The 25203-nt window shown below is 38.4% G+C and overlaps 1 long non-coding RNA gene across 1 annotated transcript; it reads left to right on the top strand.

The window, feature by feature from the left end:
* Positions 1 to 930: 930 nt before the first annotated feature.
* Positions 931 to 25203, top strand: LOC145989217 (uncharacterized). Its single transcript, XR_014441814.1, has 3 exons — positions 931 to 1123; positions 14142 to 14243; positions 24972 to 25203. It is a non-coding gene; the product is annotated as an uncharacterized LOC145989217 (long non-coding RNA).

Here is a 25203-nt window from a genome sequence, read left to right as displayed (position 1 = left end):
GAAAACACACAAACAGAGATTGGATTTAGGGAGGCCAATGCCCCTTGTCTTCATCACACCATCAGAAGAAAATTAAAAATATTCTACACAAAATGCTGTTCTAGTAAGGCGCACTTATGAAGAGTTTGAGTGGAAAATCACATTTTTGCCTCCCCATAAAAATGTTAAGTTCGGCGCATGGATATACGCGTTTTATTAAAAAAGATATATAGTACATACCTGAGCAAATGTTCTATTCTCGTAAATTTCACATATTAGGTGGAAACTTCTAAAACACAGCAAGTCTTTTTATTAAAATTTAATCCATTGTTGATCACTTCTTGCCACTCTGCACGGAATTTTTTAACTTGTTTCCGCGGTGTTTTTTCATCTTCCGATAATTCTCCACGGCGTTTTCTAATATATTCTGGAGTTGCAGATAGTTTCCTTTCCTTCCCTCGTTCTCCCGTCGTCCAAGACGGGCATAGCCTTCCACCAAACACTCGCACACGACGAATAACCCACCCAGTGTCCAATGAAGACTGAAGTAAAGATAGGTTTGCGACAAAGATAACTTTATGGTTTGCACGTGTAGTGTTTGAGGCAAAGAGAACCGGGGAAAGCTTAAATAAACAATACCCTTGGACTCCCACTCCCATAAGGGTGAATGACCAAAGACCTCCGACCCCAAATGGTAGGCAGATGTGGGTCAACCCAGATTCCACCCTTCCTCTCAGAACAAGGTATACGACAAAATAAAAAAATAATAAGTTCTCATTTTCAAAACTGGAATCTGTTATAATGTTTAGTCTCTCTTAAAATTTCCCTGAAAATTCGCTATTTTTCATCGAATTTCCCTTTTCACTTAAAAGTAGCTCCAAATTTCCCTTCAAAATGGGAAATTTCCCTTCATGTGGCAACACTGGGTCTGTGCCTTTTGGTGCAGTCGCCAGTTGACTAAGGTCGGGCGCCACTCACCCCCGCGTCCCCTTTGGGGGCGGGGATTTTTCCATCTTTCTTTTTTTTTCCTTCGGATTTTGTCTGATGCATTCCTTCAGTACCATTGTGGAAGAAGAAGAACAAGAACAAACTGAAACGTTAACGCGTTAGTTGTTGTTGCTTGCTGTTTTGTTTCACCATGGCGGTAAGTAATAATGGAAATCAGTAGCTGTGTAGAAATAGTTACATGTATTGGTTACATATATTGAGGAAGTTAATGAAATGTAACAAACTCTTAGCGATTTGATCAAGACATGCTGTCAGAATTTTTACCGCGTAGAACAAGTCTTCGTATTTCCTGAATGAAAGTACTTTTTTATAGGGGCGGGTGAAACTTGTATTTAATGAACAGATTTCAATGTTTAACAAAACAAAAAGTTATTTCAAGGTGTGGAAATCGCAAACAACCAAGAAGTGTGACAGCGTTTATCCAATTCCTCGAATACCGGATCATTTTTACTGTTTTTTTCTTTTGCAAAAAATAAGGGTGTTACCAATACCCATACGATAATGTTACCATCTTCGAAGGAATCCGTTTTACCCATACGATAATGTTACCAAAATAAGTATGCAAACACACGCGGAAATTGTGACAGTATTAAACCTAACACTCGTAATAAAAATGTAAATTGCTATTAACATCAAACCCAACACCCCTAACCTAATAACGTAAAATTACTATAACATCATTAAATCTAACACTTCTGACCAATCAAATCCAATTGCATCTAAAATAAAACTATCGTCATAAAATATACGTACACACAGGCCCGTGGCCATGATTTTTTGAGGGGTGGAACGAAGAGAAGAACCGAAATTCTGTTGGATTGATTAAGTTGATGTTATTTTACGTTGTGTTTCTTCCACTTTTGGCTAATAGCGAGGATGAGTGATGATATGAAGGAACGCTCACAAGGAACACCAGTGGCGCAGGAACGTTTTTCATTTGGGGGGGTACAAAATTCAGCCTCCCATATATATATGTCCAATCAAGTGTCGCAATAATAATAATTAGGATAATTATATTTAATTAAATTAATATATCAATTAATTAAATATGTACATTAATTAATATTGTATTATTATTACATTCATAGGTAAAAGAATATAAATATAACAGCAAGTATTCATTATCTAGCTTGCGTGTAGTTAAGATCGCCAAGATTTGCACAAAAACAACTGCCCTGGGAAGGAATTTAATGTCAGATAGAAAAAGAATTGAATATTTATTGAATAACAAAAAAGGAGTTAGATCCAATTAACGAAAAATAAAGTTCCTGATTAACAGTGGCGTGCGGTGCTAAATCAGGCAGGGGAACAGGTGACCTGCACTTGCCCCCCCCAAACCTTCCATGCCTGTCGTAATATAATGCAGTAGACAAAGTAAAATTCAACCCTTACTGAAATGAACTAAATAAATATACGATACATTTGTTACAAATTGTCAGAAGTGACATATATGAAGCACGTTAAAATTATGACAATAACGTTGTTAAAGCAAATATGATATAATGTAAAGAAAACATTAAAAACAAAATTGTTGATGCACAACAAAGAAAAAAATAATGAAAGCAATTTATGACTGATCAGAGGAAATAAATGTTTGGTCGAATCCTGTTTCATCTCTCTATTTGTATATTACGTTGACATTTTTTTGTATAGTTGAGTATTCTTGTAATTCAAACGTCCTCAATGAAATGATTACATTCAGATGGCCGAGTTTTTTCATGACGTCCGCTAGATTTGTAGAAATTGTGACAAACTCGAACTGTTCCAAACTCTCTTCTCAGGAACAAACAAGGACAATAATAATTTGCCGCTGGAAGAGTATCCAGTTAATCATTTCACAAAGTTGTAGTAACTTGAGGCACCTATCCGGGGGGGGCTCAGGGGGCTCGAGCCCCCCGAATGTTTTCGGTTTACACTAGATAAAATGAGATTTTTTGTTTCTTGTGGTGTGAAATAAAATAATGTGACGTTAATTTAAGGAGAAATAATTATCGAGGCAAGATGGAGAATGTTCTACGTATAACCCTATTATTGTAAATAGCAGGTACTCAAGGTGGGCATCAGGGGCTCGAGCCCCCCCCTCCTTTCAGGATATTTTTCTGTTTACACTAGATAAAATTACGTAGGTTTTTGGCTTCTTGAATAATGTGATGATAATTCGAGATAAATAATTATCGAGACAAGACGGAGAATGTTCTATAATCCTGTTATTGTTAATAGCGCGTATCCAAGGTGGGGATCAGGCGGCTCGAGGGGACTCCCCCACCAGGATTTTTTTTCCAGTTTACACTACATAAAATTAGGTTTTTGTCTTTTTGAATGATATGACGATAATTTAAGGAGAGAAATACTTATCAAGGCAAGACGGAGAATGTTCTATAATCCTGTTTTTGATAATATTGCACGTAAACTTTTCTTGCTCTTTCGGTGTTGTCGCAGCGAACTTAACACTATGTAGAGACTTGTCAGCATTTGGAAGCTGCACAACAAAGGTAGCGCCACACATAGGGCGATTCGTTGTAATTTTCAATCTGTGGAAGGCGCGAGAGGGAACGTTATTGAATAAGAGAAGGAGTCGAACTACTGGCAACATTAACGAATAGTTTTTATATACCCTCATTATATAGAATATAATGAAGGAATAAATACGCGGCTTCAATTTCCCGGTTGATCTGTACAACAGAATCTGTTAATAAGACTTCAGAGGTAAGTGTGGCAATTCATGCAGTCGATGAGTGATCAGTCAGTGTCCATTGGTTGCTTTATAAGATCTAGTGATTCGAAAATGAAAAGGACTAAATACCATAAAGTAACAAAGTCTACTACTAGTTCTAGTTCGGGTCCAAAGCTGAAGACATTGGCGACAACGGAACTTCAACATGGGAGGACAAGACACATTATACGACGCACACTTTTAGAAGCGATATCGGGTGGGGCCACGCAGTGGGTGTGCGTGGCGATCAGCCAATGACAGGAGTGCAACGTTGTACGGTTAGGAGACTGCGGCGCGGAAGTTAAAAAGCCGTGTTCTGTATTTTTCTTGCGCGCAAGAAGTTTTCATAAAACTCGCCACTTTAAGGTTCATCATAAGATGGGGAAATACATTTTGAACCTGACTGTCCAAGTCCCATGAATTTCCGTCGCCTACAGCCGGAGTTATCGTTCCTTGAAGAAACAAGGGAAACACCTTTCATTTCCTTCAGCCTGTTTTTTTTCGTTGCCACCGTGTTGACGCAGCTGAGTTGTGTCTAGGGAAAACTGTGGGTGTTAAATTCGCCTCGATATAAACAATGACCCTTCATTGTTCTTGGCGTTCTCGAACATTGAAAGCAGTGACGTGCACTGAGGAGTAGCTAGTCTAGCAGAGATAGATCAATCAATCTCACATCTCGAATTATATTCAAATCACAATATTTATTGTCTTGTTAAAGCCACCACAGCTCATACGCAACACTTTCTTTTCCACGCGCTTCTCGTCCATCGGTGTTCTCCGCGGGCAAAGCTGGCTGGATACCCTAGCTCGCTCTTCTTCCGCCAGACCAGTTTTCAGGTAGAAACGGCCAGCCCAAGGAAAAGGAAGATTTCTACCTCTCTTGTCCCCTCGCCCCCGCTGCAATGGTTGAAAGCCCAGGCTTTCAGGTCCCCCAGTCTATCTCCTATAGGACAGATAGGGGATTGGTTTCTCATAGATTTTTTGTAAATCCTGTAAAGAACTCAGGGTAAAATTTTCTGCAGTACTTATGTTCTCTGTATTTACACAACCTTTTACACGTTGTACAATATGTGCGTATGGGATGTAGTTTTATTATTTATGAAATGGGAACGTGTTATGTGCAGACAATGATGTTATGCTTTCTTTCTTTTTTTCTTTTACAAATATGGAATATATAATGATTAAATTACAAATATATGCTCAGGCTCTATCTGACTCTCGTTTTAGTAGTGTTTTATTTAAATATACTACTCTTGGTCTCTAACAGTCATAAATACGGATGTATTTATTTGGGCAAGAGAACGCGTGTTCATATTGTTGTTGGTTTGGTTTATTTTACTTCGCGTTTCTGCCACATTTGGTTATCGCGAAAATGAGGATTGAGTGATAATATGAAATTGGTTAAGGGACCTCATATGAACACTCCTGGCCAGGATTCGAACCCGTGATGAGTGCGCAATCTTGTCCTATGTGATGCAGTGAATAATGAAATAATTTGGAATAAAAAATGTATCTCAGAACTCAAAGTCAAATGAATATCATTGAAGAAACTACAAAAAAGTGTGTTGTGTTTTGTTACCTGTCACCAAATCAACCAAGCGTTGGGGAGTTGTTATCACAGCGCTCTACGACACCAGGATTTCTGGGTTCGAACCCCGACCCATGCATTGCGTTCCCTGTGCTCGTCCCTTCATCAATTTCATGGTATCTTCGCAATTAACCAAATGTGACAAAAAAGCGACGCTAAGTAACAAAAATGAAATCAAATCATTGATTGATTGCTCAATTAGGTGTATTTTACTTCGCTTTTCCGCCACCTTTGGTACGACAAAATTGATGAAGGGACACACACAAAGAACACAAATGGCCAATCCGAGATTCGAACCCAGGATCTCTGGCTTAGAGTCAAATCAAATAGTTTTTTACTTTCGAATGTGGGTGGGGGTTACGTGTACTTTTTTCTGGTACTCATTCATAATTTTGCAATCTTTTCCTGTTATTGACATTCTTCTTTTTTGTAGAAATACTGGCCCTAAAGGGAGGAGGGGTGTGACCCACACCAACCCCCCCCTTGAGCACGCCACTGACTGCTACCCCAAGTGTCGACGTCACCGCACGTCACTGATTGAAAGTCTGTGTCACTTTGAGTTCAGCGTTTTCGTAGAAAGGCCGGTTTAAAATTATTCGCTTATCGTTCACTCGAGCGCCACAAAGAACAGTTTGTGAAAAGATTGAATACAACCCTTTCGTGCAATAGTGTGTGTTCCGTGTGCTCTTTTTATTTTAAATAATGTCACCCTCGAAACCTGGCACCAGTAGTACAGGTACCAAGGGTACAATAATACATTCACAAGGGAGAAATATTATTTTTAGAGTGTATTCGTACTTCAAGGACTTGGCGTCGGAAGATGTGCGTGCTGAAACAGTGTTTTCACATAGTAGAGAACTTACGGCTAAAGCGTGTGGTGTAAGTGTTCATACTGTGTCGCGTATTGTAAAACAGGGTAAAACATCTATCACAGAAATCGGTGAACTCCTATTTAAATCTCCTGAGAAGCATGCCAGAAAACAGAAAAGTGTTACTATAGCTCTTTTCAGTTCTTACGTCGTGCGCTCTAGAAGCTGGCAGGGGACGTGGGGAGCGGGGAACATGCCGCTGACCAACCAGAGAACAGATCACCTAGCGGTGGAGCCTAGAGTTACGCAGTTGCGGGAGGAAGCTGCAGCGCTAACTTCGTTCTGCACGTTGCTGTGTTGCCAATTCACCGCGTTGCCGATGGTGTTTTGCCCCAGTGTTGATTCCTGTTTGTTATGAGCGGAATGTAGGAATAACATACGTGGGAGTAATTGTTGTCGCGTCGTGTATTACCTAACTGCATTGTTTCTTCGATAAACGTGTATGTGGCATGTGATGTGACGTTTATTTGTACTCTCGTTGTTTCATAGGGAGCTTTGTGCTTATTAACGCAGCAAGTATCTTACGATGGCGAACAGGAAAGAGGTAGTTTGTAGCCAATGCAGGAAAATAATCAATAGGCTTCATGGATATTTTCAAAAGGAAGCAGAAAACAGTGGTCCCTTGGTAAGTGTGCACAAAGTGCAACAGAGAGTGTTGGAAGCTTGTGGAGTAACTACGCGAACTGTGAGCGTATTGTTAGGGAAGGAAAAGACAGTCTTGAGGCGTCGGGTTCCATGTCATTTGAATCACCGCGCAAACGAATCAAAAGGAACAATGTCACAAAGGCAATCGACGGTTGCGATAAAGATATAATAAGAAGAATTATCCTCGGGTATTATGTAAAGGGAGAATATCCAACACTTAACAAGTTACGGGTTGATTTGCAAACACAAAAAAGCTTTCAGTGGGGAGTTTCGTCGTTGTGGAGGATACTGAAGTATATGGGGTTCAAGTACAAAAATAGCAATGACGGTAGACGATTTCTGATGGAGAGAGCCGATATAGTTACAGCGAGAATAACGTTTTTGCAAAAAAAAATGCATCTTCTAAAAAATAAGGAACCTTTGCCCTATATGCCCGACCCTGTGGCCGAGTGGTTAGCACATCGCGCTGCTACGCCAAGGGTCCCGGGTTCGAATCCCGGTCGGGCTTGTTTGTTTGTGAATGTCCATTCATCAATTTCATCATTTCATCACTCATCCCCATCTTCGCAAATTAGCCAAGAGGCACAAAACGCGAAGTAAAATAAACTAAATCAATCAATCAACCTTTGCCCTATATAGGTATTTCATTTAGATGAAACGCACATACATCAGAATTACGCTCCAACGAAAATCTGGCAAAATAAAGAGGGTACAGGGGATTTAAAAGGTGGGCGCATTATTGTTTGTCACGTAGGTTCCAGTCACACTGGTTTTCTACAGGAATGTAAATTAGTTTTCAGTGGTTTTCGCAGTTTTTAGATACGCTTGACAAAAGGAACATCAAAGACGCAGTAATTGTAATGGACAATGCTAGCTAACATTCGGTTCAGTTGGAAAGAATTCCTACAACGTATACACTTGATATCATACACTTATCGGCATTCTACTGACCACAAGATGGGGATAATACGCATTCTCAGGCCATACGCGAACAATGGGACGTCTGTATTTCATAGTTCTTTCGATTTCAACTCCTCTTTCCCGCTACTCTGGCAACGCTGCAGTCTCTCTCTCTAACCGGCCTGTCTCGTTGCGCTGGATAGGTCGTTTCCCCGCTCTCCACTTCCCCTGCCAGCTTCTAGAGCGCACGCCGTAGAGTGCCACACACGTAAATTTGCCGTTGCGTAGAAACGAATTTTCGTTTCGTCTCCCTCTCTCTTAGCATCACGTGTTCTACCCTGCTCGAAAACCTTCGCTATTGTTGCCATATTGTCACTCCATTCCTGGACACACTCGCGCAAACATCATTGAAAACAATTGAATAGCGCTCCAGCTCGCGGTTCATACCGTTCGGCAGGGACGGTAATGTGGCAATATAGCACGGCGTAGTCGTTGCTTCTTTTATGCAGTGCATGTTCATTGGCTAGCTAGTACTTAGTGTTGCCAACTGTAATAATGAAGCACTATTTCTGTCACGGAAGGGAAAGGCAGGTAACGTGGCGGTGAGTTTTGTTGGATTGGAAGCACCATATTTTTATTTTATACTAAGTATTTGACCGGTTTGACGTTGTGTGCGTGTATTGCGTGTGTGTATGTAAAAGTGTGTGTTTGCTAATGAACGTTAAATTCCATAATGCCTCCAGTTCTGTCGAAGTTGAAATCAAAAACCTTGCATAGCCAAGCTCGGGAAATTCTAAGCAATTCAACTCTGGCTCCGGCAGGTGTTCTTGTAGAAATTGCATAGAGGAGACTGTCATTTTTGCTGCTTAATGCGATACATATTGTTTTCTGTGTTAAAATTGCCATGCTTTGATGGGTGACCAAGTTCATAGCAGGGCCGGCGGAAGGGGAGGGCGAACCGAGCGGCAAAATTTGAAGAGAAGAAAAAAATAAGCCTATTGAAAACTGTGATCGAGCGAGATATTCTTTTGCGCTGAATAGTATTGAAATAGCATAAGAAGTCTAATTATTTATTTTATATTTTGATGTTTTAGTTAGGAATATATTGATTTTCAATTTTCCGTTGCTGCGTAATGACCGGGGGGGGGGGGGGCGAAATAGAGCGGCATCTGCCGCCACCTCCCAGGGAGGCAAAATGACTAGCGCCGGCCCTGGTTCATAACAAAAGAAAAAGCCGCGCAGCTTATCGTCTAGTGGCAGTATATGTACTTGTTATTGTTGTCGAAGCCGGCATCCTTTGTAAATGTACAACAAAGGCAACCGACTGTCGCAGATCTCAGAGAGGAAATAATAATACTGTTTGAGGAGGAGTGTTATGGTGCAATTGTAGCGGTTTAACACGTTGGCATGTTATTATCTGCCGTTGCAGTTCCATACCAGTGTATACGGGTTTTGGGAGTGAAAAGTTAGAACGCCACCAGTGCATTAATGCAATGAAAAATAATATATACGTATATATTTTTTTTATTTTGTTTGAAATCACTCAAATAAGGAATCGTATGAAGAAGTCTTCTTTGCAGCATTTTTGGTAATTTTACTTATGTGTTAGTTCATATTTTGCGAATTTTTAGTCCATATGTATGTAGCTACATACAAAGCCACTTGTTAGTACATATTAATCCTAGTCCTGGTATAATGCATGACGTTTAAAACTCAACGTTAGATAGACCTGAATTCTCTAATTTTATTGTTGTACGTAACAGCTGTGCATCGGAGCACTGCAGCGATTTTTCTATCTGCTCCATTAGCAACACTGCTTCTTTAGTTGTTTCGCGCATCGCACGGCAGAATTAACTGTGCTGGACTCTAACAACTGAAAAGAGCTATAGCTTAGATCATTGTGCGTCATGACATGAGGGAAAGAATTAATTACACTGGTTCCTCTACTTCTATGGGGTTAATACTAAAACGGTTGGGCTTCAAATATAAAAAAAACCAACGATGGGCGTAAATTTCTGTTCGAAAATGGTGATATTGTTGCGCGAGAATGAATTTTTTTGAAAACAATGCACAACCTGAGAGCGACTGGTGATAATCTTCGCACGTCGAAAAGCTTCAGGAAGAGGATTTTCACAAGGAAGTGGCCCGAGACAGCATAGTGCAAAATCTAATCATTAACCTCCAGGAGAGTGACTCGGAAATGAGTGAAATCAGTGACACGGAGACCGAGGAAGACGACGAGAGCGGTGATAAATAAATACCTTCAAGCTTCTTTCAGGTATGGGTTTCTCGTATATGCTACAGTGATATGATATTTTAATCCTGTGTAGAAATATTCACTCTATTATTTCACTGTACTCATATATACTGTGCATGCATTATCAAAATAATGGACACATCGCGAATTTTCTGTCCTACCCTTGCGCTAGCAGTTAGTTTGGCAACAGCGCAGTAGCACTGGCTGGGTATTGGCCGAACTCATGTTCCTTCTAAAAGCGTACGCCGTATAGTGGTGTTCAGGCTCAAATCAGAGTGAAATATTCGAGAACTGTCAGCGTCCAGTTTGCAGCCCATAGTTTGAATTTCGTGTTGTCGAGTGGATTGTGCATCCCGTGCATGTGTAACAGCTTCGTAAAAACACTTCTGATACATCGATGTTTTGATGCCTGGAAATGGACAAACACACATACTGAGATGGTTCCGTTACAGCATGGAAACAGAGGAGTTGATAGGTAGAAAGTGTTCCGATTTCACGTTCTGATGAAAATGACAGCCTTAAACAGTGGCAACGATTTAGGGGATAGTTTCTCCCCATTTTTTGCCTGCACTATCACACTATGGCCTCTTAATGCTAAGCCTTGTCTACCCCCGTTTTGGCACCCAATTGTCACCACTGGCCTTAAACATACAATTGTGAGGTTTTATCTATAGCCCTTTAAAAAATGGTGTTCAGCCCCCCCCCCCCCCCCCACCTTCCGAAAGGAATTCCTGGATACGTGCCTGAGTAAGTTGTTTGAAAATGCCTTGTGGTATGATTTCGTTTTAGTCTTTAATCCAGTTAGGATATTATTGGTTTGCTGTCTTTTCTGTAGAAAAAGCTTTCGTCTTCGTCTTCAGGCGGTCGATCATACAACATTCGCAACCCTACGCTCGCAACATTCGCTTTCTTGTCCTGCCGCTGCGTGCGTCTTGGGCCTTGGCTTGGGGCTGGTGGAACAGATGGATGCGAGCTGTTCCCTCGGAAGCTATTTTGCAGCATTTAGCAGACGCTTAGACTATAGAACATTTTTCCAGTTCGTTATGAATGACAGACGAAATTTTGCAATGAAATAAGGAAAATATGGACTTACTACACTCAAAACTATCACTACGACGCAATTAAACTTTAGCACATAGCAAGAATTCGAAGGAAAAGAAATTCGCTATGTCTCTCGCAGGGAACAGCTAGAGTGTTCAGCTTCCGTGGTGAGGATCGTTAACCTTCGCGCGTGGTCGGAAATACTCGGCATCAGGCCGCAGAGGGATGAACGACGAGGGTAGGTGAAGTAAACAAACGCCCGGTCACGTGAATGTTTTTCTTCGGCGTTACTTTTGGAAATGTTGATTTCGGGAGAAAGAAGTGTTCTTATTATGTTAATATAGATAATTTAAATAGCTTCAATGATGGAAATTGAGTATAACAAATGCTCAACATTTATATTTTGATAAATTACTTTTACTACTTGGTAAGTCTTTCGGGGGGAAGGGGTCCGGACCCCCTGGACCCCCACAAATACGTCCTTGATACCTAGGTATAATGTGAAGCCATGAGAAATATTCTCTTTTAGAACAGCACACACGAATGTCATGTTATTTAATGCAAAATATGCATAAATATTTTTCATTGTTTTTGTTAGAATTTAAGTTTTCAACAAAAAAAAAAAACAGATTTTAAAATCAGATAACAAAAGGCTAAGCTCTCGACCTCATTCTGGGCTTACTTGGATTTCACGGAACAGAAAATCAGGAGTGAGGGGGATCTTGAGCCACCCCAACCAGGAATAATCATCTCCCACCCACTGGATATAGAAATACCTTATATAGAGTTCCACTTCAGTTCCGTTCTTTCTAATTTTAAAAGTCCCATAGCTACGCATAAAAAAATATCTTTAAACAATTTATGGCAGGTGTGTACCATATCCAATGCCTCATCCTCATCTTCGCGATTAGCCAAGAGTGGCAGAAATGCGAAGTAAAATAAACCAAATCAATCAATCAAATATTCCCATCTTACTCCCAGAGACCTTGTAAATCCAATCCAAAATCTACCAATAGAACCTGCAGTGAGTCTCATTTATCTCGTGCATTCATCTGACTAATGTCATTTTCTTACAATTTGACTTTAGAGTTTAACATAAAATGGCGTTGTGTTTGTGTTGCATTCGATATCACAATTAGATTTTAAGCAATTTATGTCCAATTATAAGTATACCTATACCTGATAAAATCGCAAATTGCACCCTGTTTAAATGTCTAGGAAAGATTTCATTTCACCTAGGAATGGTATCGCGATGCGATGAGTCGAGAATTGTCACAGCCTCATCTTGTATCCTGTGTGGTGAGGTCCTTCTCGTTCTTGTTTGTGCTTATTTTTCTTTCGGTTCCCACTCTGAAGTTATGAAAACTTATTCCAAATTTACCTCATTCTCAGATAGGCTAATCGGCACTCTATTTTTTTTAAAAAAAAATATATCTTAATATATAGGTTTAAGTATAGTTTTCCCAACAGCATCTTACAAATTTATGAAAAATATGGGTGAGGTACAGGAGTGCATTGCCCCCCCCCCCCCGAGTTGGTCTGTCGTGTCTCGTCTCGTTCATGTAAGTGTTCCGTTTCGGAAAATTCCATTATAAATATTCAAAAGAAAATGGAGTCAGTCATATACTCTTCTGATGAAGATTTGTATCTTCGAATCGACGCGACCACTACTTTAGAAATGTGTACCCCCCCCCCCCTTACGCAAAGCAGCAATCTTCTGCAGTGTAATTGTCTGAGAGTCAATCTGATTCCATCGTTCCACACACATTTTAAACAATTTTCATCTCCTTAAAGAGGTTTCCAAGAACTTAGGTCAATGAACTAACTAGTAGCAAGCACAATGTAGTAGAATAAGTTTACAATTAAATGTTTGGAATTTCTGTGGTAAGGACTATAATGCTTAAAATTTATAAACAATAATACATTTTTCATTGGGCGAATTGATAATAGGTAGTCTAATTACCAAAGGGGGGTACAACTCGATTTACGGATTTAGGGGGTACAGTACCCCCTTCAAAAATTTGCGGGGGTACAATGTACCCCTGTACCCCCCCCCGTTCCTGCGCCACTGAAGAACACCCATGTCAAGGCTAGGATTCGAACGTGGAATCAGTGGCATCGTACCATGCTGTGTTAACCACTCTGCGATGGTGGTCGGTGAAATGCTGTATTAAATGTGAGTGGTAACAGTTTGGATTGTTTCATTATATTTTCAAATTATCCTAGAATGACTAATTATCATAGAGTTTTGGCAATCATTGTCACACGAAATTTGAACGTTCGTTAAAGTGATGAGCACTGTTTGGATTTTGAAAAAGTTATAAATCTTGGGAAACTATAAATTACTTTACATAAGCATGCATGCTCCCCATGGACAAGCCATTCTCCGTTGATAGAAGCAACAGTAAGTATCGTAGACTAGTGGGAATGAATGTGGAAGTAATTCCAGATTTTTTCTTAAGGAAGAATTTAGGGATATTATTTTTAATGCTAAGGGAAATAAACCTGATCTGTCTAACCTAACCACGAAAGCATTCATTCGTAGCGTAGACGATAGTAAACAAATGGCTCTTGGCAAGTACAAAGATGTGAAAAACCAGGGTCAAGGAAACACACAGTAAGTTATGGTATAAACTGGTGATAGGTCTGGTGGTCGTTGGTGAATTCTAGAAAACATGTATTGTTTTTCATGTTCATGCCCAAACTCACACTGACAGTGGTTTAATTTTATGGAGCGATTTTACAATACCGGGAATTTCTCCATTTTGTTTGAAATTCGGCATACTCACTAATTTTGGCCCCCTAATCACGAATCTGCAGTCAAAATTTAGCGCTCACACGTGGAAATAGCAAAATAATCTAAATTAAGTTCTTATTTCTACACCCTCGATTTCCAAATTTCCCACCGATTCCGGGCTCCACCCCTGGGGTAATTGACCTACCGCCCCCAACCGCTAGCGTGGCCCCGCCTCCACGCCGCTCCGGCTCCCAGACTTTCTCTTAGAAATTGGCCGGATTCACCTGCCTCCAAATAAACGCCAAATTTTAAGTGCAGATTCGTGATTACGAGGCCCAAATTAGTAAATATCCCAAATTGGATAAATTCCCTGTATTGTTAAATTATACCAATTTTATTTCCAGAAAGATCCTCCAGTTCAGGCGAAGTGCAAGCTGTGTAATAAACCAGCTGAGTTGATTTGTGCTTCATGTCTGCGTGTTTGCTACTGTTCCAAGGCCTGTCAGGTTAGTTGCCCAATGTTTTAGTACTGGCCATATTCAATAAGAAAAAAAGGGATATTTGGATGTCTGAAATATAGTGAAATTTAGGACACATCTCTACGGTTAACATAGGTACAGTTACAGATGAGAGTCTCTCCTGCCTGTTAGCCTCTTCCAGACAAGCAAACTGCAGGCGGGTGCTTTTCAAACTTGCCACAAGTACTAAAGACATCACAGCTCGAAAACTATAGACATTAAATATTTTATTTTTTCTATTTTCCAGAATGACATTTTACTGAAGGTAAAATTTATACATTGGGCCTCCTAGTAATTAAAGTCAAATGTAATATAAGGGGGGAAGGGGGATGGAAATTTTACAAAAAAGAAAAATGATATTCAGCATAAGTGAATGGAAAAATGTAGCAGTGGTCAGAGGTGTAAAGTACAGGGCCCTTGGCAGAGGCGGCGCGTGCCTTTCTAGGCAGGCAGGGCACAATTTTCTTTTGGGTGGGGAGGGGACAGTTAACCTCTATATTCCTCTTTAAGGTATTTGAGAAGAGTTCCTTGACATAGAGTAAGTAAATTGTTCGAACAATGGGTCACTATTTGGAATGAAATGTAACAAATTCGGATCAAGATATCTCTTAGTCGCTTTATCTGCAGTTTCTCTTCCATTGTCAATGAATTGAAAGGTGTAGATATTAAAGTTTCTACATGATTGAATACCATTTTAACATGGACTAGCGTTTCAAAATGTCTTCCAAAATGATGAAAATAAATATTCTATATTCACCAAGTATCCACTAATATCAATAACTAACTAGGAAGATGATGCAGCGTTAAGTTCAGTTACAACACTTTACATTGGCCATGTACCCCCCCAAAAAATTTGTTTATACTTACGAAGATAATCTGCATGTCAAGTTGTCTGGAACACAGACACAAATACATACGTACAGTAACTATAAACTCTTTCACTCGCGAAAAACTAATTATTTCATAAGCAATTAACACAACGCAAACTCACACACTAACTCAAATCCGTATACAATGGAAAGGAAGGAGAATCTTTTTGAAAATACCGATTGACTAGTTTGTGCAATAGAAAATGTTGTCAACTTTTCAGGCCGCTGGAACAAGCGCGAAGAATAGCTTCGAGGGATATTTTCCCTAGCTTATTGTTGCATCGTACTAAGGAAGGTGAAAGTACGAAGGCTGGAAGAACGAATGAACTGCCTGCCAAGAATTGGAAACACTGAATGGTGAACGAGGCAAACATGAATGAGCAGGGTACCTCGTTCACTGCCCAAAGACTGCTACGAATTTTGCACTTTTCCATTGTGAGGGGATACCTACCGTCCCTTGCCTATGTTGTAAATCTTTGGATCAGTAAGTAACATCACGTCTCAGGGCAGAGCTAAGATCGGACTCTCTCCAACAGAACGGAGAAATATATTAACCTCGCACAGGGTGCACACCCTGTAAGTCTGGTTGCAGCAATGTAGGAGTTGAGGGAAATAACAAAAATTTTTAGTTATGTACCGATCGTCTCTTCAGATGAACTTTTTATGTTAAAATTGTTGGGCAGTGCCCTAGTTGCCCTTTATCTAGCATCGCCACTGGCCCTTGGTTGCCATGGTGCCTGAAAATTTTTGCCTCGCACCTGAATTTTCAAATCCAGTTCAAAAATGTTTTTTTTTTAAATAATTCATGTTCACTTATGGAAATTTCCATTACTTTTTTTAAAAAAAATATTGAGTATAGTATATGTATAAGAATAACAAGCATTCCATTATAAATTGTTGCACTGTTCGTGTTCGAATTATAATATCTGCAGTAATATGCTAGAGTCGACAAATATATTAGAATGTATTTCATAGTTATTTATGCTGTTATATTCCACGCGTTTACTTCGTCAACGTTCAAGAATTGAAGAAAGCCGCCGCCACGAACATGGGTGAGGTTAAACAGCAGGCGAGTTGTTTTCGTCCAATCACACTCAACCTTCAGCCAATGGGCGCAGCTGTCATTCTGCTATAGTGGAACCACAAGGAAAGAAACCTGCGCAGAACCTCATCGCGCTGACGGGTGGGGAAAAACACAGCGGGAAGAAGCCTTCGGCGCGGCCAATGTCAGTGTTGCCAGACCTATTGATTTCTCGGGAGAATTCCTTAATAAACTATTGCTATGGCACCTCCAACGGCCTGCTCAAAAACACGTTTCCTGCTCATCTTACTTCAACATGTAGGGGAGAGATAGAGTGGAACTCCATTCAGCCATGAAAAGTGCTGTTTGAACTGTGAAATTATGCCAAACGATACTCAATTGTGCTAGGACATTATTACTATTTTATTACTATTACTACATTACTATTTTTAGATGGTTGTATTTTATCCCACCCGAAAATCTATTTCTATTTTAGTAATTTTACGTCACTTTTGTGCCTCTACGGGTAAGTATGACAATATGGATGAATGAAAAACTGATGAAATGGATGAAGTGACACAAACACAGTGAAACGTCCTTGCCTTACTAGGTAGAAACACTGACTTCGTAGCAACATAGAGGCAGCATAACTGACGAATAAAGCATGTGAGTGTTAATAACAAGAAATTTGCTACAGAACGAAGTGGCATAGTTCAATTACAAAGGAAATAATGCACCCCCTTCCCCGTAGTTGCTTCCAACTTTCATCGGTTTTAAAAATACTTAATTTTCTATCCTTAATATACTATTCTATACTTAAATACTTAATTTTCTACAAAATTATATAGCGGCATAGACGTCCAGAAGGAAGTGCAAGGATGGTGGCCACCCCCTCCCCTTCTGGAAAATGAATGTTGACATAAAAAAAAATATTATTTCAGATGTATGAGTTGATTTCAGTCACAGTAATTTACATTCATTATTATAATAGGGATGTAGGAACGTGATAATTTCAAACTCAAGTGGCGTTTTCAGAGAGGGCAACATTATTACGGGGTAATGCCTTGTTTACCCGCCTGATAAAAATACATTGTTTCCCATTCGCTGGAAAAAATCTGCGGACGTCCCCTTTCCCCCAGTGCGCATGCCTATGCCTCACCGAGAACGTCGTTCATCCGCTACTATTAGATCATCTGATTTTGTAACAGATCTTCTGGTTTCCCAAGGAACAATCTCCCGATTTTTCAAGTCTGGCCTGGCAACACTGCCCCGAGCACCGACAACGGCAGGGAAGATGCGCGAACGCATTTGACGGAAGGTTTTTTTTCCTTGTGGTCGAGCTATAGTCTACTCCATGTGGAGTCTCAGTCATATGACTGTGGATACGTACTTTGCAACTTCAATGTGGAGACCGTGGGAAGGTGCTAGTGTGGGGGAGGGACAAGGTGGCAGAGAGTAGATTTGTGGCAACACTGTGCGTTGAATGTGATTGTTGTAGCTGGTGAGCGTGCTCCGTGGACTCCAAAGCCAGCCGGTCTTTAACGAAGCTAGCACGTCGACTATACTGGTAGAGCAGTCCTTGAAAAAATTTCTTCAAAGCTAGGTGCCCAGGTCTGAAAATCAGGCACCAGGAAAAGATATATTTACACCAGGTTTTCTGCACTAAACTAATTAAACTAATTCTGTATGCTATCACTGGGTTCATAAATTTATGTTAGCATTTATCTAAATAAATGCAATTACAATTTTTAAAAAAACATTGTCAATTTGCTGACAGCATCTGAGAACTGATTTTCAACAATAAATACCAACTCTTAAACAATTTTTGGGATCATTTGTTAATGTTTGACTAGTTGTAAAACAGTTGCTATATGAGGTACAGCAAAAGCAGGGCATTTTTGTTGGAAAACCTCTTGCACATGACTGTAAGAATGAGTAGTAAAATAGTCTTCAGCAATGCACACGCACTGCTCCAATGGATACGCCATGTTGAATCAATTAAAAAAACAGGCACAGTAGTGGCGAAAGTGAGTGAAGGGAATTCAATGTAATATAATATAATAATAATATAATAAATTCTTTATTTCCGTAGACCCATATCCATGGGTGTGGAAAACGTCATACAATACTAAATATTACAAGTGGAGTAAGATTACAATAAAAAGAACAAAATGCAAACACAAAAATACAAATAAATCATATGGGTTAAACATAAACAGTTATAAGTGTTACATACTAAACTTGTAAAACAGATAATCCAAATATAGGATACAATATCAAAAGGATTTAAATGCTTCAATTTACTAATCCAGTTTAACTATTGAAATTCATTGAGATTATATAGAGGTATATCTGTTAAATACTGTTTAATTGATTTCAGTTTCTTGTGAGTTTCTGTAATTTCTTTGATGTGTGTGGGAAGTTTGTTATGGTATTTTATTCCTGCAACATGAGGTGATTTGTCTGAGAGAACAAGTCTGTGTGCTTGCATGTGGAAGTTCTCTTTTTGACGTGTGTTGTGCTGATGGACGGTCGAATTCTTATCTAATTTACGGTGTTTTAGTACATATTCAATTACTTTGTAAATATATAAGGAATATATGGTCATAATTTTATTTTCTCTAAATAATTCTCTACATGAGTTTCTAATTGGTATTTTGAACATATACCTTATTGCTCTTTTCTGTAGAGTAAGCAATCTTTGAGTGTATTCCTGCGCAGCTCCTCCCCATGCTATTATGCAATATTCTAGGTATGGATATACAAGTCCATAGTATGGATTTGTGTTTATTTCAGACACATTATATTGTGTTAGGAGTTTTAGGAGATATAAGTTTTTCCCTACTTTTTTGCATACATGGTCAATAGGATATGTCCATCTTAATTTGTCATCAATAACTAAACCTAAAAATGTAACTGGATTTTCATAATTGATTTGATTACCACCTATTTGTAAGTTTATATTATCAAAATGGGGTTTATTTCCAGGATTGAAAGCCATATACATTGTTTTTTTGATAGTTTACATTCAAGTTATATGAATTTAAGTGCTGAGTTATTATATTTACTGATATGTAGGTTTGTATTTCTAATTGTTCTTGTGTATTTGCACTGCATGTTATGGTTGTGTCATCTGCGTAAGTTTAATATATTTGTATTGTCTGGAGTGGGTAAGTCGTTGGTATATAGTATGAACAGTAGCGGGCCTAGTATAGAGCCTTGAGGGACTCCTGTTTTTGCATATTCAGTGTCAGATATAATTTTGTGAACCAGGGAGTTTTCAGTGTGTAGTATCTGGGTGTACTGTGGTCTATCCGTGAGAAAAGATTTTATCAGTTTGTATGTATTTCCTCTAATGCCAAGATTGTATATTTTTTGCATGAGCATAGAGTGGTCTAAGCAGTCAAAGGCTTTGGACAGATCCAGGAAAATAGCACAGGGTATCTCATTATCTTCTAATGCATCTATAATTATCTCAATAAATTGAGAAGTAGCTGTACTTGTCGATTTACCCTTTTGGAAACCATGTTGTAGTGGACTAATTATGTTATATTTGGCACAGAATTTGTATATTTTGTTACAAATGATTTTCTCTAACAGTTTTGAGAAAGATGATGTGATCGTTATTGGTCTATAGTTTTTTATTTCTGTCTCCATTCCTTTTTTTTGAGTATTGGTTTAATTATACTTTTCTTCAGTACTTTTGGGAAAATTCCACTATTGATAGAGGCATTTATAGCATACTGTAGTGGTAATGTTATGTATTGAGAACATTTTTTAATTAGATGATTTGACCAACCATCTGGACCTGCTGATTTCTTATTATTTAAATTTTTTATCGTAGTTTCTAGTTCATTTAAGGTTATTTCATCTAAATAAATGGAGTTGTACAGTATTTGATTCAATTTTAGTTGTTTGGGCACTTGTGGGGTCAATGGGACAGTTTACATAGGAGTTTGAGAAATACTTATTGAATGTATCCGCAATGTGTTTAGGGTTAGTTATTTCTACTTCATTTTCAAATAATGTGGTATTTTCATTACGCTTATTGGGTTTTTTGCCTCGTTGCTCATTTATGATATTCCAAATTACCTTTGATGTATTACTATTATTTCTGATATTATCTTTGAGGTGTTTGGATTTTTCATATCTTATTAGTTTTTTATATTCATTTTTCTTTATTCTATATGACTCACAAAGTTTGTTTTCCTTAGTTATGCACATTTTGTCATAAATATCTTTGAGATCATTCTTTTTGTGTATTATTTCATTTGTGACCCAGGTTTTTGTTTTTTTGTTTGGTTGAACATGCTTTATTTTTAAGGGGCATACAAGATTTATGAAGTAAGTTAGTATGGTCCTGAACTTCTCCCATATGTTTTCGGTTTCACTTTCTTCAAATACTAGAGCCCAATTTTCTTTACCTAACAGGTGTAACAAATAGTTGACGTTGTCTTCCCCCATGTTTCGGCTTTCTATTCGTATAGGTTTTTTTGCATTGTAATGTGGTTTGATTATACTAACTTCAACAAATTGTGCTGTGTGATCAGATATTAAGTTGTGTATCACTTCTGCTTGTATTGTGTCAGAGGGGAGATTGGTGATAACATGATCTATTAGACTTTCGGAGTTACATGTTATTCTAGTTGGATCTGTGATTATCTGTGAGAGTCCATAGGACCTAAGGAGATCAATGTATTCTGTGTTTTTATTATTGCTCTTGAGGAGGTCAATGTTAATATCTCCCAGGATAATGATTTTGCAATTTGATCTTGTTATTTTTGTTAACATGATTTCTAGCTTTTGATAAAAGAGTCTTAAGTCACTATTTGGCAGCCTAGGATTCTCTCAAAAGAGTCCAATTTCGGCACAAAATGTTGATTTACGATTTTTCACGTAAATGTATAGCCAATACGTAGACACATGTTGCATGCGACTGTTGGCAATATTTCGACCTGCTAGTGTTGCCATATACGGAGATATGTCCCAAAAATGGAACTTTTCACTCAATCCATAAAATTGCCAGTCAAAAATTCATCAAATGTTGCACATGACCAATATTTGTCGCAAATGAGAGACTGACATGGCATCAGTCATCAAATGTCTAATTATGACCCTTCGATCATTTCTTACATATTTTTCTTACTCAGAAGTTCATTTCTGGAAAAATTTGAATGCTGCTTTCCGTCAGTTATTAATTTATATAATTTTTTGTACAGAGTGAACTGAATTTTAAGCATTGAGAAATATCTCAATGGATGAGGCTTTATAATGCAGAAAACCTGGTGTAAATATCTCTTACGGTTTTCATGATATAAATTTCCAAAATTTGTGTTGTGCAACTTTTGAAACACTCTGTATAAGATGCTGAGCATCACGGTATTCAAAACATCGCTAAATTATTTGAGAAAGCAGGAAATGGGGGTGTTGGTGGACAAAGGGTAAGAAATTGTTACTGACACTATGGAATGTTCACAACGTTGATAAAAGGAAAATAATCATTTGCTAACTTACGCTCTATTGCAATTTGAACTTAGAATCATCAAAATTTCGTACATATTATAGCAAAAGATCAGTCGCCAGGCTGAAATTTTTAGTCGCCCTGGCGACCGGGATTTTTCGAGCCCTGCTGGTAGAGCCTTCTTAGGAAGGCCACTCCGTTACAATAATTAATTACTTTTACTTTAATTTTGGATTAATTACTAAATTATATGTTTTAAGGTCACATTTGAAAATTTGTAGTTTTACCTTAGTTGGATTCATGACCTCTATTTGCAAGAGAAGATGCTGCTTCTTGTGAAATAAGACGAAATATTTTTAGTTTTGTCTACCCCTGGCAGCAGCACATTCCTACAACCATGCAAAGTTGCATTGAAAGTAGGCCAATACTTCTTTTGGAGCAGGAGTGTTTGCCAACTTACGTCAAAAATATCCAGATAATCACTTCTAGAGTCAGCCCTATAGATGCTGGGTGGATCAAATCTGGAGGGAAGCATGACAAAACATCCTGCAATTATAGAAAAAACAAAAAGAAACTGAAAATATGCAAAATTTTAGAAAACCCTAATTTTCGGGAAATTTTGAAAAATTGGCATTTCATCTTCTATCTCTAATTGTTGCATGTGGTGAACAAATTCTTTTGTTTTCATTATTACATATAGAAGTAATTTATATCAGAAAGGAGTGGTGGTTGTAGAATAATAGCCCTATAAATTCTATCCCATACTGTTGGGAGAATCCACATTTTCAAACTGCATTTACATAGTACAATAAATGTATTGTTTTGGGATTCGAGCATTTCATACGTATACAATTGAACAAGAAAGACAGAACTGAAATATCATCTGTAGTTTTGAAGAAATGGCATATTAATTACTGCTACATGGAGGGGTTATACATAGCTACCATTCGTCCTGAGAAGGTTAAAGTAGTAATGGTAAATGGTGTAACTAACTGACTGCCTGACATTCATAAGTCTTGCTTTAGACAGAAACATTTCCTTTTAATATTTTTGTTAGCATAAATGCTGTGTAAATTCTTCCAGAAATCTTATAGCACATAATACTTTACACAAGCATTTCATGTAACATTTTGGTTAGCTTTTGCGATTACAATGTATAATATGTTCAGCACGAAAGGCACGTCAAGTTACACCATGGTGTTCACAATTGAAACTACTAAAGTATTCTTCCATACGTGTACTGTATACATTTTAAAGTATTTATTTAAGCAGTACCATTTTTTTGTACCTAGTACCATTTTATACGAAACTGTTAAATAGTTATGAGCTTTTAAAAGTGTGAAGTGATACATTTTTTTTCATCTCATATGGCATCCATTACATCTGCACATAAGCCCTAGAGGTCACTTTTGATTGGTTATGTTATGAAATGTCGTAAAATTTTTCTTTCACTTTACATGGTCTCATTTTGGTCATGGCATAAATGTTAAGAAAGATGCCAAGTAAAATGCTTTCGTCTAAAGGGGGCCTCAATCTGATGGCTCACTGTTGAAGCTACATAAGTCTTTCTTCAATCTGTCCCTGTCCGGTGCAAGAACAATCCACTTTTGACAACCCTTTCCAATTTCTTAATGTTGTATTTTATTCAACCTTCCACTGGTCCTTCCTACAAGTCTTACCATCACATGTGGATCCACGGAAAGGGTGGTGATAGGGAGTGTGACAGCCCTTGAGGGTCAAGGCCTACCTACCGACTGCCAGCCTCACTCCTACATGCCTCAGCAGATGTGGGCAATCATCTATCCAGTTACGGGATGATGTGTGGTCAGCACAATGGACCCCCAGTCTTTGTAGGTTTTCCATGACCAAGTTACTCTACTCAGTTTAGAGCTTCCTCACGACGATGGGTGGCTACCGGTCAGTCCCAAACACTGGCCAGCCGAATTGTAGGAGACTCGAACAAGCATGCATCTTGTAGCCCGAGCCCAAGGCATCCGGTCTTCGGGAGATGCAGCGATGACGAGGCAAGATAATAAAAATATTGCTTTTTAAATATTTTAGAGAAGAAGTAAAAAGTAAATCAGAATATTCACATATTTGAGTGAAATTAGTCAAGTGACACCACGAAACAGCTAGAAATATGCAAGAGATTCACTAAGTTTAGCGCATCGAAAGGAGAGCCCAGTCCTACCTCTAGTGCCCAACCGTCCTGCTAAGTTTCCTGTTGAGTACAATGGTGTCAGGTGGGCCAGCTCATCACAGCAGGTTTGCAAGTGCAAGGTCATTTTGACTGCTTTTCCCCCGCTCTTGAAGGTCTGGTCATAGGAGATCCTTTTTTTTCAGCCCCCTTGTTTACAAATATGGCAGGGTTTCTTGTGAGGTCATCAAGATGAAACTTCTCAGAATGTTCAGCACTGTAAAGCATCCAACGCTCTTGTTTTTAAGAGAAAAATACATATTGAAGAGCATCGCAAGGCAACTTACACAGATCACATGAAAGTAATGGTGCATAGGAAAAAAAATATAAGTAAGCAAAAGCATAAGTTTCCCCATGGTAAGTTCTAGAAAGAACTGAAAACAAAAAGCAGTTCTGGATCCATTGTATTTCCTTCATAGTATTTCTCCTTTTAATTTTTTTGTATCCTTCTGTTCAAATATCGATTTCGGATAAAAATGTTCTTGCTTTATAAAACATGAAGTACTTCTTGTTGTTTTGTGTTTACTATGCTTAAAAATGACAAGACTGGTCTCGAGTTGACACACACTTACTCAGCCAGAACCTTTTTTCCTAACATATCTTACTCTCACACCAGGGATGATCAAAAATATCAGGATTCCTGAAAATTTTAAATCTCGATTCGGAAATTTTACTACCCGGAGTTTGGAAGCAATCCGAATTTCGGAGAGAGAGGTTTAACAATTTTTCCATTTTTTCAGGTAGAATTTATTAAGAAAGTTTTGTCTTCCTTATTTTACGATCATATACCCCATGGGAAAAAAATGGATTTAGTCATCTCTACTTCACACGTCATGTACGAACACTGTTATCATAATTATCAACGTAGGAATCCCCCCGCCCCAGTTGAAAGATTGATCCTGACGTTTCGCAAGTCTTGCGATAACTATGTAAAAATGTCACACTTCACCACTGGCCCCAAAGCCTGATGCCTTAGACTGCACAGCCACAGTGATGGACTCAGAAGTAAAGTCATACAAATTCTAGCTATGGTAATTAGATTAGTCTCATTCATTTATTATTTGATTTATTGCTAATGATTATGGAAAGGTGCATATGTTTAGTTCTGTCAATGAAAAAGGGTTTATTTTGAAACTCCCTATTGATCACATTCTCTTCTGTATTGCAGTATCACCATTGGGAATATTCTCACCACAAGAATTGTGATCCGAATTGGGAAGAAGAATGTGACTGTTTTTTTTTCCACCATGAATAATGAAATTCATATTTACCTCATTTCATTGCTTATATGACATGAAAAATGTTCGTACAGCTTTATATTGAAGGAATTGGTGAGAGAAAGTTGATTTTTTACCTTTGGATTTTATTACATCTTACATTAAAAATCTGATTTAAAAATC

The sequence above is a fragment of the Lepisma saccharinum genome, chromosome 6 (genome assembly GCF_977018435.1).
Source record: "Lepisma saccharinum chromosome 6, izLepSacc3.1, whole genome shotgun sequence".
Lineage (NCBI taxonomy): Eukaryota > Metazoa > Arthropoda > Insecta > Zygentoma > Lepismatidae > Lepisma > Lepisma saccharinum.
The sequence above is the reverse complement of the archived record's forward strand: the minus strand, read 5'-3'. Positions and strand labels throughout refer to the sequence as shown.